General features: G+C 44.8%; 1 long non-coding RNA gene across 1 annotated transcript in view; it reads right to left on the bottom strand.

Annotated features, from left to right (window-relative positions):
- Positions 1 to 1,330: 1,330 nt before the first annotated feature.
- The window catches only part of LOC134911327 (uncharacterized), a 66,922-nt gene continuing 47,835 nt past the window's right edge, over positions 1,331 to 20,417 (bottom strand). The window contains exon 3 of the long non-coding RNA XR_010176484.1: positions 1,331 to 1,764. This is a non-coding gene — a long non-coding RNA (uncharacterized LOC134911327). The remainder of the gene's footprint in view (positions 1,765 to 20,417) is intronic.

Below are 20,417 nucleotides of genomic sequence, written 5' to 3'. Positions count from 1 at the left end.
GGTGCCCATGGCTCTCTTTACATCTTTTGGGCTTTGACTGTCACCAGGAACTACTGCTACTTTCCACAATTTTTCCTGCTTCCATAGCAAACTCCCATGTTGTGTAATTCTTTGCACCCCATCTTATCCATGGTGGGAAGCAAGTTCATTGGCAGAGAGGGAGCACTGAAGAAATCCTGAAGATTAAAGAAGAAAGAAAACATCCAGCAAAGTAGTAACCATTGTAAAAGTACTTAACCAGGCTACCATCCACTGATGAAGAGCCAATGCCAGAAAGAAGAGGGGTCGATGAAGACATCAGAAGTCTTGATACAGCAGTGGCCTGTACATAAAAGCTGAAGAAGGCCACTGATCTTTAGGCATGGTTCAGCACACAGAAGCCAGAAGCACTGAGATGGTGAAGATTAGCTCGCCTCGGGTGAACACTGCAGGAAGTCCTGAGGCAGTGGGAATTGACCAACCTCAGATGAACACCACGTGGATGGCCCTGGCTGGGCCCGGACTGACTCAGGAATAGGTAGGACCCTACTAGAGACCTAATGCTCATTTCCTTAAATTGTGTTTTCATTGTTGGACATTAGGCCTAAATCCCCAGGGACCAGTCCCAATGTTAGGTGGGCAAGAGGCCCAAGTACCGACAGGTACCGACAGGTACTTGGCTCCCTGGAGGTAGCGAGCTGAAATGTGTGCAAAGAGACCCGTTTGGGCGCCCAAACGGGTCTTTTTAAAATCACGCCCATTAGTTTAGTCATTTTTAGGTGCTTTGCATGCCTAAACCCGACTGTACTGGGTGCAATAGGGGTGAAAATGGGGGACATTTGAATATCGCCCCCCTATCTCCCATCACTTTAGACAAGAGATAGGGGGCATGTTAACATTTGAATCCGGCCCTTTGTAGTTTAAAACTAAATACAATATACTTAAAATAGGAAAACATGTGCCAAATACCTATGCAGGGACAGGATCAGTGTGAAAAACCGGCAGCCGGAATCCTGGCCATCAGTATACTGGCAATGGGATCCTGGCCATTGGTATGCCGACATCAGGGAGAGTGCTACAAAGCCCCTTGCGGGCTCGTCATGCTGTGGGCATGGTGGCTCGCAGCACTCACCAGAGGTTATATTCTCCCTCCATGGGTGTCATGGACACCCATAGAGGGAGAAAAGCCTGTGGCGCCGTGATTCCGGCAGCGGTATTTCAACGCTAGTCGGGAGTCCAGCGTCGGCATTGTGACGTCCGGGATCCCGACTAGCGGTATTGTAACTGCATCCCTTAGGGACACATTGCAATGGTTGGAAGGTAACAATTTCGGCATGAATACTGCATTCATTACATTTATTGATATGTGCATGCTAAATATGTATGGATGCAGAGTGAAACAAACATTGTAAAATATATATAAATAAAAGCAAACTACACAATTTAATAATATATAGCAGATTTTCACTACTAAGAGATATGGATGGATAATTCATGCTATACCTCGTTATTTATTGATATCTGGAACTGAACTGTATAACTCTTTTCCTTGTAGACTTCTGGTTTTTAAATATACAGCAATTGATTGTTGTACTTCAGATCACTAGTACAGATTCTGTAGCCCAATGAGATGTTTCAACAATAGAGAAAAACGATCAAAGGATATTCTGACTATGCTACCAGTTTGGTGTACAGCTGCCTAAAATATAGACACGTGTGAGACTTATATTTCAAGGCTTCAGTGCTGCATTCTTCATATGTATCCTGAATTCACGGAAAGTTGTTCTATAAAAGAAAAAACATACTAGAGGGTTACATAAGCAATACACGCTGCAGTATTAACATCATCTTGAACTCAAAACACAATCATTTTACATTGTAGCAGCAAACCATCAAATTTATAGCAATGAACTAATTATAATACAAAACTGCTGGAGTCACTGGTGTATCTATAATGGGTGCAGTGTGTGCAGTGCAGAGTCCAGAGGGGGCCCACACCGTACACATTGCACCCATTTCTTCTATACTCACCTTTCCATCATCCTTCGGTGACCGTGTGTGGGCCCCTCCTCTCCCGTAGCTGTCACAGCCGCTGCTAGCGCACTGAGCACTAGAGACTCTGGAACAGTGCCAGAGTCTACAGCGCATGCGCAGGACTCCGTAAAAATGGTGCGGTGGCCATTTTTTCGGAGTCCTGCGCCTGCCCTGTAGACTCTGGCACTGTGCCAGAGTCTCAGTGCTCAAATGGCTAACAGCGGCACTGCCAGCTATCTTTCATGAAGGTTTCCAGTCCCACGGACATACAGTAAGGCATACTTTTGTTATACTGGTGATAAATGATTGCTGTGAGCAGAGACATAGCTAGAGAGGAGGGGGCCCGCACACGGAGACTGCACACGGGTCCCCTCCTCTCTAGATACGCCTCTGGCTGGAGTCTAAAATTAGATGAATATAGCAGGTTTTGTCCTTAAGTAAACATGACATAAAAAAGGTAAAATATGTCTCCCAGCGCTAATGTTGTCAGGTATAAAATTGATGGTCAATGGCAATATTTGCTCATGGAAATATAAATCACTCAGACATCAATATACTTTAAAAATAAAATAATATTTTATTAACCTATCACAGGATAAAAAAATCTTTATATATATATGTGTAATGGACCCTAATATCCAGGTCCTCACTATTCTTAAAAATCTAAAGTGATCCTAATACCGGTATACACAAGGACAATCACATACAACAATAAACATATAGAACATAAAACACACAGTGATACGCTAAGTAGCGATTTATTCACTTGGTAGATCTTTGTATTCCTCAGGTGTATATAAGTATATAGGAGTGGTTGTTATACCACAGTCATTGATCATATAGGGAATTAGTCCAATGAAAAAACATAAAAGATCAGTGATACGCTAAATGGCGATTAATTCACTTGGTACGTGCTTATATTCCTCAGGTAAATGTAGGCATATAGGAGTGATTGTTATATCCCAGTCGCTGATCATACAGAGAATTGGTCCAATAAAAGTTCTGGTAAATACCAGCCAAACAGTGTACAGTCCTACCTGGATAAGGATCAAATACTAAGGCTGGAATCGTCAGTTCCTTATTCAGAATGTCCAAGAATATAAAGTGCACTTACTTCAAAGTCACAAGAGGTTTGTAGAACAGGTGTCTGCCGGCAGACATGAAATAGCTCCGCAATTAAACATGACATAAGCCTTCATCTTTCTATCCCAGGTATGTGTCAATATATTAATAATCTGGTATTAGGCAGTGGCAGAAAGGTAGCATAGGAGATGAGAAGGGACTGGGTCCAGGGAGCAGGTGGAGGGGAGGAGACAAGATGAGTGAGTAGACTTCCTTGCCTGTGGTGGGGAGGAAGGAGCATAAGGTGGGGTAGCGGGGGAAGCAGATGGTGTGGGTGGTGGGGCTGTAGCAGAGAGATGGGAGGAGATTTTGTGACAGATTGCCTCCTTTTTAGAAGAGAAGGAGGCAAAGTCAGTTGCAGTGATGGATGATGGGAGGAAAGAAAGGGGTGGATGAGAGAGAGTGTTGAAAGCACCAAAGAAGTGGTGGTTATTGGAGGAGAGGATATGAGTGACTGGAAGAAAGATTGCTTGGTAAGGGAGAGGGCAGAGCTGTAGGAAGAGAGAATGAACTTGACGTGGAGGAAGTTTGCCAGAAAGGGGGATTTCCTCCAGAGGCATTCAGCAGTGCACAAGCATTTTTGAAAGAACCGAGTCAGTTTGGAGCACCATAGTTGGGGTTTGGAATGATGGAGGGAGACAGAGGAGATAGTGGCAATGGAATCAAGGGGGAGGTCAGGGTGATGCTATAGAAGGAGGCTGCCTAGTTGAGCCAGGCCATTGCAGGTAGAGGAGAGAGGAGATTATCGAGTGAGGAGGACAGGCAGCAGGGTGGAGATTCTCTAGATAGCATCTAGTGATGGTCAATTTGAGTGTGGGAAGGAGTGTAGGAGATGTGAGAGTGAAATAGAGTAGATGTGGTCAGAGAGGGGGAAGGGAGAGTTGGAAAAGTCAGAGAGAGCACAGAGGGGTGAAGACAAAGTCAAGGCAGTGGCTGAGACAGTGGGTAGTGGTGGAGGTCCACTGAGAAAGGCCAAAGGAGGAGGAAAGGGAAAGAAGATTGGTGGATGTGGGATTAGTGATGTCAGTAGGGATGTTAAAGATGCCAAGAATGATCAAGCAATTGGGAGGAGCAGTTGCCTGGGGGACAGTAGATAACTGCAACAAGGAGATGAATGGGGTAGCAGATACAGATAGAGTGTACCTCAAAGGTGGAATAAGAAAGGGAGGGCTCAGATGGGATGACTTTAAAAGTGCAATTGGGAGATAAGAGGATGCTCACTCCACCACCTTGGTGGTCTTCAGGTCTGACGGATTGGGTAAAGGATAGGATGTCAGATAAGGAGAACCAGGTTTCAGTGATGGTGAGAAGGTTAAGAGAGTGGAAAATTAAGAGGTTGTGGATAGTGTGCAGTTTATTGCAGATGGATCTGGCATTCCACAGGGCACAGGAGTATGGGAAGGAGGGAATGGGGGAGATGTGGATGAGATTGGCTGGGTTGCGGGTAAGAGGGGGTTGGCCGGATCTGTGGGGAAAGCGAGATCCAGCAGAGAGGATTGGTATGGGACATTGGCAAGGAGTCATAGTGGCTGACTCTGGGAGTAGGGCGTTGTGGTAGGAGGAGGAGGGAGAAGGACGGTAAGTGAACAAATAAGTGGTGGGCAGGAAAGCACGCCAGAGGATACAGGTATTTATAGGGGAGGCAGATAGAAGGCGTACAATTAGGCAGTGAAATAAGGCGGAGAGGTTTACAAGGCAATACCAGGTTGTAAATGATTGCGGCTTTAAAACAATCTAGGACTCACAGAAAGTCCCACACCTTCGGTAACTTTTTTGTTTGATTTTGATTAAGACTCCCAGTTTATCCTTTAAAGGGCCTATACTCTCCTTCTTTAATCTTTTGCTGCTGATATATTTTTTTTTAAATTGTGGTTTGATTTACTTTCCTTTGCTACTAGCTTTTCAGTTTCTACTTTAGTAGCTCTTATTTCTTTTTTGCATATTTTGCTGCAAACCTTATAAAGCAGGAATAACTCCGCCTTCTCATCTGATTTGTATTTTAAGAATGCTCACCTTTTTTGGCTCATTAGTTCCTTAATATTTTTGTTAAGCCACATTGGTTTGGAATTTTTAGTCCTTTGTTTGCTGCCCATGGGAATAAATTTACGAGTATTCTCATTGAGCAGGAGCAGCTATTGTAACGTCTCCCATTTCTCCACAGTGTTTTTTTTCCCTTGAAACAAAATTTCTCATTTGGTGTCCCTTAAAGCTTCCCTCATCATGTAAAAGTTGGCTTTGCTAACGTTCAGAGTCCTAATTGAACCTATATAGGATGGCTTTGTTTCCTATGGGCTCCACTACTAAAATATTTGATATCAAATCCCCATTGTTTGTTAATAACAGGTCTAAGATTGTATTGTACCTAGTTGGTTCCTCGATTAGTTGAAGAAAGTAGTTATCATTTAGTGTGTTTAAAAACATATTACCCCTAGCAGTATCACATGAATCATTTGTACAATTTATCATCGGATAGTTGAAATTTCCCATCACTATTACGTCACCTACTCCTGCTGCTTTTTCAATTTGCTTCAGTAACATTTCCTAATCAGACACATTAATACCAGGCGGCTTGTAGCATAGCCCCAATAATATCTTTATTTTTCCCATTCCCCCGCATGCAATTTCAACCAATAACGTCTCAACAGTGTTTACAGTTTCCTCATGAATATCTTCCCGTACATCAGGTTTTAAAAATTGCTTTACGTAAATACATACCCCTACACCCCGTTTGTTTGATCTGTCTCTCCTGAACCGCATATAACCCTCTAGATTAACTGACAAATCATGAGAATTGTCCCACCAAGTTTCAGTAATACCTATAATATCATACTGTTTGCTTGAGGCAAGAATTTCTAGTTCCCCATTTTACCTGTAAGGCTTCTAGTGTTTACATACATACAATTAAGATAAGTATTTCCCCTAGTGTTTTTGCAATACCCTTGGTAATATCCTTATTAGTACCCATGTTAATGGTCTTGCAGGCTGCTCTTTCCCTCCCCCATTTTCCACCCCCATTTGGTTCACTACCACCATTCTTACTATTCTCACTGCATGACCCGTAATTTCTAACTAAACACCCCCCCAAGGCACCTAGTTTAAAATCTCCTCCAACCCTCTAACCATCCTTCCCCCCACTGCTGCCCCCTCCTCATTCAGGTGCAATCCATTGCGACAAAAAAGATGGCGCCTGACTGAGAAGTGCGCCTAGTGTTCCAGGAACACAAACCCCTCTTTCCTACACCAGTCTCTAAGCCACACATTTACCTCCGTAATCTCCCTCTGCCTCCCTGGGCTAGCGCGTGGCATGGGTAATATTTCGGAGAAAATTACCTTAGATGTCCTTGCCTTAAGTTTCTTGCCTAAGTCCCTATAGTCTTTCTTAAGGATATCCCACCTTCCACTAACTTTGTCGTTGGTGCCAACATGCACCAAGACCGCCGGGTCATTCCCAGCCCCTCCCAACAATCTATCTACCTGGTCCGCGATGTGCCATACCTGAGCCCCCAGGAGACAACAGACTGTATGGTGATCACTGTACCGGTAGCAGATTGTCCCATCTGTCTGTCAGGAATCAGCGTTCAGTGGCATCTCACTTACCAGCACCCTGGTGTGCAGGCCTCTGGAGGTCACGGCCCCAGTCTGCGGCTGCATGAATGCTCTGTCCGCGGGCATTGTGCCCATTGTCATTGTGTACCCCTGAAGTCCATCTAGTGTGTACCCACCATCTGTGCAGCATGGGCGCCGCCATGACACTTGCGCTCAGTTGACCTGCAAACACCCAATCCTCTTGTTAGGTTCCTGGTGCTCAGAACAAGGGAGATGTTATGAAGCGAGTCCAGAGCACCAGGACGTAATGCTGGGAAAGGGGAATGGAAAGGGAATAGCCCCTGGCGCCCTATCTCCGTTGTCTCGCCCGTGCTGTCAGTACACTCTTGTGAGACTATGGTTGCTTGAGCCCATGGCAGCCGCGTTTGAAGGGCGGATTACGTCTGCCCAACTTCGATGCCCCCTCAGGTCTTAATGAGAGACAAAGAGTGAACCGAGACAGGGTGATAACAAGGGGCCCTCTGACTAAACAACAAGGCCGGGGGCTACTAACAAACCTAAAACCAAAGTATGTGCGGCTTGCCGCCAAAGGAAAAGAACAACAAAGGAAATGCTGACCACACGCCGACACAATACTTTTGTGTTCCGGCGGTGACAGCATAAGCAGAACCCTCTGCAAAACACCAGTGACAGAAATAATAAGGGAATACAGCGGCCTAGGCCGACAGACGCGGCAGTGCCACTACTCACGGAACCGGTACGAATACTGGCAAACGGACAGGAACTCCCAATGCTGCTGACACAGACTCTCAGAACTGGAGGACAGGCAGAATCCCAAACGACAGACCGGTGGACACCAAGAAGCCAGAAACTTGACCAGGCACAGGCAAAGGCACTGGACCTCAGGACAGGAATGCCTCACGGCAGGACACGGGATCAGACAAAGGAATCGACACAGGGACTGACACAGGAATCGACACAGGAAGCTCAGGAACTAGCAGGAACCAAGCTCAGAACTCAAGCAGACTGGGAACCCAGAAATATCACCAGCGTCTGTGAATAGCACTGAGCCAGCATATAACAGAGAGGCCTAATTAATAATCTCATGCAGCTGCCCTGTTACATGACTCCAAACTGACAAGATGCAATTAGCAGCCAGGTGAGGCTGAACACATGGGAACAAGCTGCAATTACACAGACTCACCAGCGGCAGCAACCAAGAGTACTCTTAAACAGAGCAACGGGAAATCCTGGCCTGCGAAACAACTTATAAACATAAAATAGGAATGAACCACTACCTGTGGTTCATAACAGTATCCCCTCCTTAAGGGTGAGTTCCGAGCACCCCATGACACCCACGGGGAACATGAACAGAAGAATAACATAAAATACCTAACTGACATGCAAAACAGGAATGAGCCACAGCCGTGGCTCATAACAGTACCCCCCCCCCTTGAGGAGGGGTCAAAGGACCCCAAAATACAGACTCTCCAAAACAAGGGATACAAAAAAAAACCTGACACACTGGTCTAACAGACAAGAAAACAGAAACAAGCTGCAACAACAGCTTGTAACAGTGCCCTCCCCTTGACGGTGGCCACTGGACACAAGACAAGGAAAAAAAATATTTTCTTTTTTTTATCAAGGCAAGAGTCAAAAATTATTTCTTTTTCTTCTTCTTCTTCTTTTTACAAAGCTCTTTAGGTCTGACCAAGGTAATTCCCCAAACATTGTCTGAACTGATGGTACCACCCAGCAAGGCTGCGTTCAAATCAGAGATAGGTTTCTTACCCTTGGGAGCTGAACTTTCAGGCAAAGTACTCCTATTAGAAGAAGAATTCAGAAAAGCACATCCTGCAGTCAAAACAATGGGCTGAGACTCTTGTGCCGAGTTTACAGTATTTGGTGGACTCTCAGCAGACAAGACGGGTGACTTAGAGGAACCTGAACCAATTTCTTTGGAACCATATCTTTTAATAATTGCATCACTGAATGCTGGGGGATCCTGAAGAATGGGATCTTCAGCTTTCATTAGGCTGGTCGCCCACTCAAAAGGCTCTCCTCTAAAAGAATAAATCAGATAGAGCACAAGGTTTTCTGAAGTGATGCCCAGAAATGGTCTAGACAACATAATAATGTAATAGTGTTTGTAAAGCGCCAGAAATTGGGCTAAGTCCCCATCAAAGATTATGGATGTTGAGATATCAACAGAGTCAGGATCTGTTTCCTTCCCATCTGACTGACTGGAGTGCTTTGCTAGGACCTGGTCACTTTTGACCTTACTCGAGGCTGAGACTCTCTGAACCCCGCCCGGGGCAGTGACTTTCTGAACCCCACCCGGGGCAGTGACTTTTTGAACCCCACCCGGGGCAGTGACTTTCTGAACCCCACCCGGGTTAGTGGCCTCCGGGAACCCCGCTGGGGCAGTGGCCTCCGGGAACCCTGCTGGGGCAGTGGCCTCCGGGAACCCTGCTGGGGCAGTGGCCTCCGGGAACCCCGCTGGGGTCAGCACCTCGGATTCTTTTACTGGAACGATCCGTCGGCCTCCCCCACTGGGACCGAGCCATCGCCCTCCCTCTCTGAGTCGATAATTATCGAAACTTCTCCCGGGACTATGACTTCCGGGACTTTTGCTGAAGCTATAACCTTCAGCACCTCCGCAAATGGTATGCCTCTTAAGTTCTTTCCTGGGGAAGCGACCTCTAGACCCTTCTTTGAGGCTGCGTCTCTCGAGACCCCACTTGGGGATATTACTTCAAATATTCCTTCTGGGGTTTTGCTTCTCGAGTTCCCTTCTAGAACTATGGTTTTAGATACCCTTTCTGGGGTTGCGCTTTTCAAGTCCCTACCTGGGGTAACAGCTTCTGAGACCCCTTCTGGTATGGACACCTGAACTATAATATTTGATGTCCCTCTATAAGCTAGGGCATCGGGTACCGCTCCAGCACTCTGGGCATCGGGTACCGCTCCAGCACTCTGGGCATCGGGTACCGCTCCAGCACTCTGGGCATCGGGTACCGCTCCAGCACTCTGGGCATCGGGTACCGCTCCAGCACTCTGGGCATCGGGTACCGCACCAAGATCCTGAGCATCGGTCACCTCTCCAGGACCCTGGGCAATGGGCACCACTCCAGGACCCTGGGCAACGGGCACCACTCCAGGACCCTGGACAACGGGCACCACTCCAGGATCCTGGGCATCGGGCACCACTCCAGGACCCTGGGCATCGGGCACCACTCCAGGGGCTTGCAACTCTGCTTCAACAGGAACCTCAAGAGAGGAGAGAAACATTCTCTTTTGATTCCTGAATCTATAATGGGGCTCCCTTGCCCAAGGACCCCAATTATAGGACAGAGAGCTTTTTAGTGTGGGTTGTGTGACAAGTACCTCTGCCACAGTAGAGACAGGAGTAGGTCTTGCATCCTGACTCAACTTGGCCAGAGGGCAAGACTCGTCACCACACTTTGGTTTGCGCAACTCACAGGTCTGCAGATAGTGGCCTAAACCCCCACAATATAGGCACAAGTTTAAGTTTCTGCGACGCAGACGCTCCTCTTCTGAGAGCCTGGGCCGCAGAAAACTTTTAAACCTTTTCTCTTCAATTAAACCAGAGGACTCTCTTGTCACCATACTGTGAACAAGAGTCTCTTTAGAGATAGATGTACTCTCAACGACTTCTGGCAAGATGAGCAAGATTTTATTCAGAAGGTTTTGCAGTTGCTTTAGGGATTGCTGCAAAACTTCTAGTCGCTCTGGTCTCAAAGCACTGAAAGCAGAGTTCAGGGCTGAGAGAGATGCCTGCAGGGCTTGCATAGTAGACATAGGAGGATTTAAAACTAGACAAGACAAGGCAAGACTAGACAAGGCAAGACTAAATTTTTAAGCTAAACAAAACAAGACTGTTTTTTTTTTGTTTTTTTTAAACACCGGACTGGATTCTAAACACTGGACTGGATTCTAAACACCGGACTGGATTCTAAACACCGGACTGGATTCTAAACACCGGACTGGATTCTGCACACTTAATTCTAGACAGGACTGGATTCTAAACACCGGATTGGATTCTGCACACTGAATTCTAGACAGGACTGGATTCTAAACACCGGATTGGATTCTGCACACTGAATTCTAGACAAGACTGCATTCTAAACACCGGATTGGATTCTGCACACTGAATTCTAGACAGGACTGGATTCTAGACTAGACACTGGACTGGGCCAAAAAAGAAAAAAAGTTTTATTTCTTTTTTTGTGGTATGGCTGGTGATAATGTTAGGTTCCTGGTGCTCAGAACAAGGGAGATGTTATGAAGCGAGTCCAGAGCACCAGGACGTAATGCTGAGCAAGGGGAATGGAAAGGGAATAGCCCCTGGCGCCCTATCTCCGTTGTCTCGCCTGTGCTGTCAGTACACTCTTGCGAGACTATGGTTGCTTGAGCCCATGGCAGCCGCGTTTGAAGGGCGGATTACGTCTGCCCAACTTCGATGCCCCCTCAGGTCTTAATAAGAGACAAAGAGTGAACCGAGACAGGGTGATAACAAGGGGCCCTCTGACTAAACAACAAGGCCGGGGGCTACTAACAAACCTAAAACCAAAGTATGTGCGGCTTGCCGCCAAAGGAAAAGAACAACAAAGGAAATGCTGACCACACGCCGACACAATACTTTTGTGTACCGGCGGTGACAGCATAAGCAGAACCCTCTGCAAAACACCAGTGACAGAAATAATAAGGGAATACAGCGGCCTAGGCCGACGGACGCGGCAGTGCCGCTACTCACGGAACCGGTACGAATACTGGCAAACGGAAAGGAACTCCCAATGCTGCTGACACAGACTCTCAGAACTGGAGGACAGGCAGAATCCCAAACGACAGACCGGTGGACACCAAGAAGCCAGAAACTTGACCAGGCACAGGCAAAGGCACTGGACCTCAGGACAGGAATGCCTCACGGCAGGACACGGGATCAGACATAGGAATCGACACAGGGACTGACACAGGAATCGACACAGGAAGCTCAGGAACTAGCAGGAACCAAGCTCAGAACTCAAGCAGACTGGGAACCCAGAAATATCACCAGCGTCTGTGAATAGCACTGAGCCAGCATATAACAGAGAGGCTTAATTAATAATCTCATGCAGCTGCCCTGTTGCATGACTCCAAACTGACAAGATGCAATTAGCAGCCAGGTGAGGCTGAACACATGGGAACAAGCTGCAATTACACAGACTCACCAGCGGCAGCAACCAAGAGTACTCTTAAACAGAGCAATGGGAAATCCTGGCCTGCGAAACAACTTATAAACATAAAATAGGAATGAACCACTACCTGTGGTTCATAACAGTATCCCCTCCTTAAGGGTGAGTTCCGAGCACCCCATGACACCCACGGGGAACATGAACAGAAGAATAACATAAAATACCTAACTGACATGCAAAACAGGAATGAGCCACAGCCGTGGCTCATAACACCTCTGCTGTGTCTGCACACATGATTCAAGCATCCAATGCCTGCTGACCAGGGAGTATAAATCCAGAACATCAGCTCAGTCTCATCGCCTTGAACAAGCCGTCACATCCAGTGTACAGCATCTTCTGGCTCCAGTCTCCTGACTCCAGTGATTTCCTTGCTCAAGTGTCTCCGTGGAACTACAGGCTCCAGCCATCCTGCTCTGCTACAACTCCTTCCACAGTCAGCTTCCACCTCTGCATGCAGTAAGAGACTCTCTCCAGGTGCTACTTACCATTCTCACCTGTGTGTTGTTTATCTGCATTCAGCACTGTGCTATTCCATCTGGCACTTAAAACAACCAGCTTGCAATTTACAAACTGTCTCCTGCTTTTGCCTTGCTTGGCTTTGTGGACATGTGCATATATACAGACTGTGTGAATCTATTGCTGTTGGTTTCCAGACCAATCTCCGGAGTTACTATTGCCTGTGTTCACTGTTATCAGTTGCATTACTATCGTCTGCATATTGGATCCTGTTACCATCGACTTCCAAGTTGACCATCGATGTTTGCCATCGGCTTCCAGGCTAGTCACCACTGTCATTAATTTCACTGGTTTACAGATCATCACCTGTGACTGTTGTTATACCTCTGTCAGCTTCTTTGCTCAAACCATCAGTATTGTTATTGTGCTTCAGTGACTGTTCATACCTGTGTGCTAAATAAATATCATTACGCACATGCGCAGGAATCTTCTACAGCCTCCTCGTTTCCTCAACCGCACCACCACTGACCCATTAGTGTCCCCTCCGGGTACAAACACAGTTGCAGACCTGACACTGTCTTCCTGATAAGTGAATCCCCTGCCACCACAATCTGACTAGGTACCTCACTATCTTTTATCCCATCTGCACCAGAGGGACTGCTCCATCTTTAGTAGTGTTGGTTTGTTGTATGTTTTCCTTCTGTTTTCTTTTGGTTTAAAAGCCAGTATAATGCTAATATTGATTATAAATGCTCATAACACTTTAGAACTAAACACCAAAATACTAAACACATCAGCAGCCTTCACGGCCTTTCAGCCTAACCTAAGCTAACCTAGCACAATCAACAATAAAGATGTGTCTTCTCCTCTACCTTGTCCCAACGGCTATAATTTAATAAAACCCCTTAACCTATGACCTATGATCTTTAACTTAGTGGCTCCTGGTGAGATGCTCCCAGTGTCCAACTGTCCTCTGCATGTTTATGTGCAGCTATTACAGTTTATTGTCTTTAATGTGTATATATTGTGATTTGGTCATGCATGGATGTACGCCTCTCCCCTCCCCCTTTTTTGCCTTCTGTAATTCCCATGCCCCTCCCAACATTCTTTTTGAAAAATTCTTCAATAAAAAGTTGATTCATAAAAAAACATATATAAAGGGGTAGAGGAGAGTTGGATGGGACCAGCTATATTGTCACACTTGGGGCTTATAAGGCACACAAGCAGCAAGATGGTTTCAGGCAAGTCTATGCTTCCTACTCAGATTCCTTTCAACAACACCCACCCCCTACCCCCAAATGCACCAGCAGCATAATGCCACCTTTACCCTTCTCCTGGTCCCAAGACCTCTATGCAAGCCAGTAATAGCAGTATGGTGGCATTCAGTGGTACTCCATCTCCAGGGGAGAATGTGTATTTGGATGCAGCAGCGATGTAAATATATACTAATGCAGCAAGAGGCATCTGATGGAAAAAGACACTTCCTGCTAGCAATAAAGATCTGAGTGTGCATTCTAAGTTGCAAGGGTTACTCAGCCGAGGCCATGAAGTCTGTGTCCTGTGACCTGATAAACAGGCTGCAGCCCAGGGTCCATTATGTGTCCCTAGACATCACCATGGTTGCTGGTTGTGTTTAATACCACTTCTTATGGTACAGCACTTCACTCATTTTTCTGCAAACCTCTATGGGGTGTGAGGAAAAATAACACAAATAGACATTGTTGCCTTCATGACCATGCTGGGGCAATCCACACTCATACGAATAAACTTTACTACCTACGGTGAACTATTCAAACATGCACTACCACTTTCCTACCACGAAAACCCACCACTGTTGGCGAATTGATTTTTCACTCTTGTTCAGTGCACAGGGTCTTAGGGGTCCTAGATTGTTAGTCTGAGATTGTGCTACATCTCCAGATCTTTTTTAATTATATTTTATATTCCTATTTGACTCTATTTCTATTCCAATGCCTTGTTGGCCCTTTTCCAGTTCTTCTCTCCAGAGTCCATTTTAATTCCTTTGCCAGACATTTACCTTCACTCACATGCTTGATACAGTTTGGCCTATCTATTATTGGACTCCCCAGCACTTTTCCTGTAGATTGTTCTACATCATTTACTTTAGTGGCTATTCCCACTCATGATACCTGCCGGTTACATCTGGAACCCACATTGTGAGTTGTGACCTGCATGGCTATGCAGCAAAGTCCCTGGCAGCTATCCCCAAGCTAGAATGACTGTAAAGTATCCTTTGTGTTCCAATGTATAGAACACTGTTCAGAAATGGGCTTTCAGTAATATGACCTAAACCAATGTAGGACAAAATCTTGACTTGGACACCTGAGGTGCACAATTTCCTACAACAGTAAGGACTTACATTGTCCCACACCAAGGAGGCCATTGATATAAATCCATGGACACATTGCACTCTCATTGTTCCCTCAATGTTCCTCCAAATATTTTATAGATAGGTAAGCATCTGAATCACAGTAGTGGTCTTAGATTCTGAACCTTCACTGATTGGCTACTTGAGAAAAGAAAACTTAATTAATATTATTTTATTAAAAAATCTTATTCTACTATTACACACTAACATTTACCTCCCAAAAGCACCAATTATTGTGAACGTTCTCATATTTCCAAAGCTCATAGGGGGCTCGGACTACCATAAAAAATGGGACGCTGAAAAATACACTGTCCTGCGATCAGACAGTCGCCGTCCAGGGGGCGTGAAAATTCGCCCCGTGCAAGTGTGCGATTGCATGTGTACGCTATGCGAAAATTCCCCTCAGTCAGCGAACAGCTGCAAAACCGTTTGCATCACATCCACCATCGAATGTGTTTCCCATTCTGTGCAGTGTGTACAGTCTGTGCGTAGCTCAATACTTACTCCTCCAGTGCGAACAAATTAGGCTGATCGGGGCCGGAGCTGATTTCACACACCCTCCAGAAAACGCTTGGGAACACCTACGTTTTTTCAGACACTCCCAGAAAACGGCCAGTTACCACCCACAAACGTCCTCTTCCTGTCAATCACCTTGCGAACGCCTGTGCGATCGAACTTTTCGCACCATCCTGCCGCTGTTGGCGATGCGCATTGCGGTGCATACGCAGTAGTGCGAAAACGCACAGCAGCGATCAGGTCTGAATCGGGCCCAATGTTAGGAGGCATACTATCCATTATCTGCTGCTCTTCATAGTGCCCTGCACTGAAGAAACTGAACTATGATCTACAGTAGACATAAATAAAAATCTATCACTTGAATACAAATCTCCTTAAAGCACGTTATGATTTACTGCAAACATTTGTGTCCTATATAGATGAGACATTTATATAGCAGAAATAAGAATCCTTTGCCAAGTTTATTTTCATATATACAAATTAAACTTTGGAAATTTGCATACTGTACCAATAGCTTTTTTGGTGATCTTATTAGTAATAATTTAACAGATTAAATACATTTGCAAATATAAATATGTGATTCGCAATTATAATCTATTCAAGTCTTGACATCTTCAACACAGGAATATTCAATGAGAACAAAAATTAAATTTGACAGGTGCAAATTAAACATGTCAAGTTGTTTGTGTATATTACCCAATGTATTATTTAGCTATTTTCACAATAAACTCTGTTTTTAAGTACTTGGTGTACAAGCGCAGTCTTATTTTGTAAATCTCTGAGGGGGAGATTTATCAAAGCTTGGAGAGAGGTAAAGTGGAGAGAGATAGGGCGGGATGTACTAAGCTTGTCCGCGGTGCTAAATGCTCTCTTACCGCTCTGGGTACTCCTCCATGCTTACCCCTCCCCTGCCGCTCGACGCTGCCTTTCTCTTCTGGTGTTTCCGCATCACGTGTCCTTTCTGTCACGTTACCTGCCCCCATTGTCTACCTATTGGTCCTCCTCTGGCTCCGTATGCGCCGAGTCTGGAGTGGCCGCAATGGAGGAGCGGCGGGGCTACTGTTGTTACCGGCGGTGATTCGCAGAGAAAATATTGTAAGAGAAAGGCAGTGCCGGGCGGCTGGGGAGGGAGGAAAGCGTGGAGAAGAGTGCTCGGAGCGGTAATAGGTAATTTAGCACCGAAAACAAGCTTAGTACATCCCGCCCATAAAGTGCTAACCAATCAGCTTCTAACTGCCATTTTTCAAACACAGCCTGTAACATGGCTGATTGACTGGTACTTTATCTTCCTCCACTTTATCTCTCTCCAAGGTTTGATACTTCTCCTCAGAGGTGTCACCAGGTCTGGTGACACCCGATGCGCACTCACAACAGCGCATATCCGGCAGTATGTATGGATGATATGCGGGTGCCCGCGGTCACTTGCAACGTTGTCAGCTTTTATGTGCTGCCCATCAAGCCGGACGATATCGCTAGCATCCTGTAGTATGCTAATTATTATTATTATTATTATTATCCTTTATTTATATGGCGCCACAAGGGTTCCGCAGCGCCCAATTACAGAGTACATAAACAAATAATCAAACAGGAAAACAGCAACTTACAGTTGATGACAGTATAGGACAAGTACAGGGTAAATAAACATAGTTACATCAGCAGATGACACTGGAATAAGTATCAGGTGGCAGAAGACTGCTGGATGTGGTGCAGTTGAAGATTATTAAAGTAGGAAAGGATAAGCACATGAGGGAAGAGGGCCCTGCTCGTGAGAGCTTACATTCTAAAGGTAATTCTAAAGGTAATGAAAGACGTAACATGATCAATCAATCCTTCATTAACATCACTCAATGTGTACTCACATTCCGATATGTCGGCCCATCGGGCTGACATATTGGCTGGGTACACATCGCTCGAGTGTGTACCCAGCTTAAGGGCAACTTCTCCATCTTTCCTCTTTTGGTTTGATACAGCTCATGTCTGAAAAAGGTAAGCACTTTTTTCCATTAAAACCCATTACTTGTTGCCTGGCAGAAGCCATTTTATAATTATGTAATTGTGGTCTAATGCAGGCACGCTGGACACCAGGGTCCGGATGTAATGACGCTCGAGATCGCTGGAGGGGCGGGATGCCAGCCGATCTTGGACTGTTTTTTTAAAGGGGCTATCACTTACAAGGCATGGTTTTGCCTTGTAATTGATTGACCCTTTAAAAAAACGTCCAATATCGTCCTGCATCCTGCACCTCTAGCGATCTCTGGCGTCATTACATCCGGCCCCATGCATGCAAAGGCCCCCTGGTGAGGTAAGCTAAAGATGTTGAGATGTGGAGAGCGCTACTGCACAGTCTCTATAATACTCCTTTACCATGGTTCTTTACCAAGATGGCCGCTGTTTGGCACCACTGTGAATAAGTGCCACAGTGGGATATACCTCAGATGGAGAGATACTCCAGAGTTTTGACTATAAAAATTATATGAAAAATACAAAGAAGACATTATAAATACCTTCTTTGTATTAGTCTAATCATTTTTATAGTCAAAACTCTGGAGTACTGTATACTGGAGTATGACAGGAGAGGGTCTGCCTCACCTGCCTACCTTGTCCACACATCTCCCATCAAAACTAACCAAATTTCCAGCATTATATACTGCTGCACCTTTGTATAATGCCCACTTGAGCCGGATTTAGACTTCATATGGCCCTAGGCAAGATACCAATTTGGGGCCGATCTCCCTCAAACATTCCATAGCACTATACTTTTATTGTCCTGATACATGTCGCTTACATTATTTGTCATTTTTCCTCCTTATTGTAATGCCCCTTACTCAACATGCCACACACAGTAATGCCCCTTACACAATATGCAACACACCGTAATGCCCCTTACACATTATGCCACACACAATAATGCCTCTTACCCATTATTCACCACACTGTAATGCCCCTTCCACATTAAGGAACACACCTTAATGCCCATTACACAATATGACACACACTGTAATGCCCCTTACAAATTATGCCACACATCGTAATACCCCTTACACATTATGCCACATACCCTAATGCCCTTTACATAATATGCCACACACCGTAATATCCTTTACACATGCCACACCATAACGCCCCTTATACAATATGCCACACACCATAATACCCCTTACACATTTTGCCACATACCGTAATGCCACTTATTCAATTTGCTGCACACCATAATGACCCTTATTCAATATGCCACACACCGTAACTAGCCCTTACTCATTATGCACCACACCTTACACATGTCACAACACTGTGGTATTTACCAAGGGAAAGGGAAAATTGGGAGTACCTGAGCACCAGTAAAGAACAAAGTCAAATCTCAGTACAATGAGATGTATAGATAGGTCAGTTTGTAATATATTCCAGTCTATAAAGAGTAATATCTCTCTTTTTAGTGGAAGGAATATGTCACTGGTGGAGGTGCACCCCGGAGAGTATATATGTGTAACTATAACTGTAATAGTGCAAATAACAAATCATGCTTAAAGTGTTGGTGTCATGCAACTGATCAAGAACACTGTTGACACCAAATTATTTTATATTGCAGATTGCATTGTGGTTTTGCAGATTACCGTAATTGCAATTATCTATGTTTGTGGTTATACGAGAGCTCTCCTCAGTGTTTATAATAAGAACAGTTTAGATGACATCTTATTTACTGTGCTGATCGGGGTTCTTTCCCCCATAGGACCACTACTGGTTGTTAATTTACCATTGTGTACTTTCACGACAATAACAGATTTTGCTGTCCATTTTGCAACACCATTACTACAATTATTCTGTGAGCTTTCTGTAATTTTATTATGTTTGTCCTTTTGGTGTATAAGTTCTTAAATTTAAATAATGAATTAAAAGTTAAGTACTGTATTATAACTTATTTAAGAGTGCTCCAAAAAACAGAGTTCCTCTCTTCCTTCTCTCCGTTACATGCCACACACTGTAATGCCCCTTACACAATATGGAACACACCATAATGCCCCTTAAATATTATGCCACACAACGTAATGCCCATTACACATTATGCACCACACAGTAATGTCCCTTACAAGGGTGTGGATTATTAGATCTGCACTAAAAAGGTCTACAGTCAATAGGTCTACCACTAATGTTAGACATGCATTAGGACGACTGGGTCAAAAGGTCAACATGGAAATGGTAGACACAAAAAGAGTAAGATTTCGGTGGGTTATATTGTTTCTGTGCAGGGTATATACTGTTTGTCTATTTTTAAACTGTAATTTAGTTTCAATTTGAACTAGAAATGTGCGGCAGGCACTTTTCATGTTTTGTGTTTTGGTTTTGGATCTGGATCCTCGCTCGTGTTTTGGATCTGGATTGGTTTTGCCAAACCCACCCTTTCGGGTTTTGGTTTTAGATCTGGATGATTTTTGAAAAAACCCAAAAACAGCTAAAATCACAGAATTTCTACAGGGGGCACAGTACTGGGGGCAATTCTACAGGGGGCACAGCACTGGGGGCAATTCTACAGGGGGCACAGTACTGGGGGCCATTCTACAGGGGGCACAGTACTGGGGGCCCGGGATTCCTTGTTTTATGCTGTGTCTCAATTTCTGGATTTCTTTCTCCAGCCAGTGGTAAAGGCTGAAAAAAGGTTTTTACAAGACACTACTTCATTTATTTTGAAATTACAGGATCTAAATCCAGTTAATGCCAATACCATTATGTGCACTATATATGTAGTGAGTTTATATACTAACATACCACACCAGAGGGGTCTACAAGCACTTAGACGGTTTTTTAACCAATAATATGCATTACAAGGGTCCTGATCTTGACTATTTCCTGGTTTTGATGGAATTAACCCATAAAAGAAACTATTTTATGTTTGATGGCTCATTGTATATCCAGTTACTCGGGTGTGCAATGGGTTCTTGTGTGACCCCCAGCTTTGCGAATATTTTTATGTTTGCTGTGGAAAATGATTTATTTATCTCTAATTCACAATTGTCGCAAAACATCACATTCTATTGCCGGTATATAGATGACGTCTGCATGTTTTGGGGTGGTCCTAAACAGGATTGAATTAAATTCCTACAAGACTTAAATCGGCAGGATGATAA

Source organism: Pseudophryne corroboree, chromosome 4 (assembly GCF_028390025.1).
Source record: "Pseudophryne corroboree isolate aPseCor3 chromosome 4, aPseCor3.hap2, whole genome shotgun sequence".
NCBI lineage: Eukaryota > Metazoa > Chordata > Amphibia > Anura > Myobatrachidae > Pseudophryne > Pseudophryne corroboree.
Note: the sequence above shows the minus strand (reverse complement) of the source record. Positions and strands in the feature narration are given on the sequence as shown.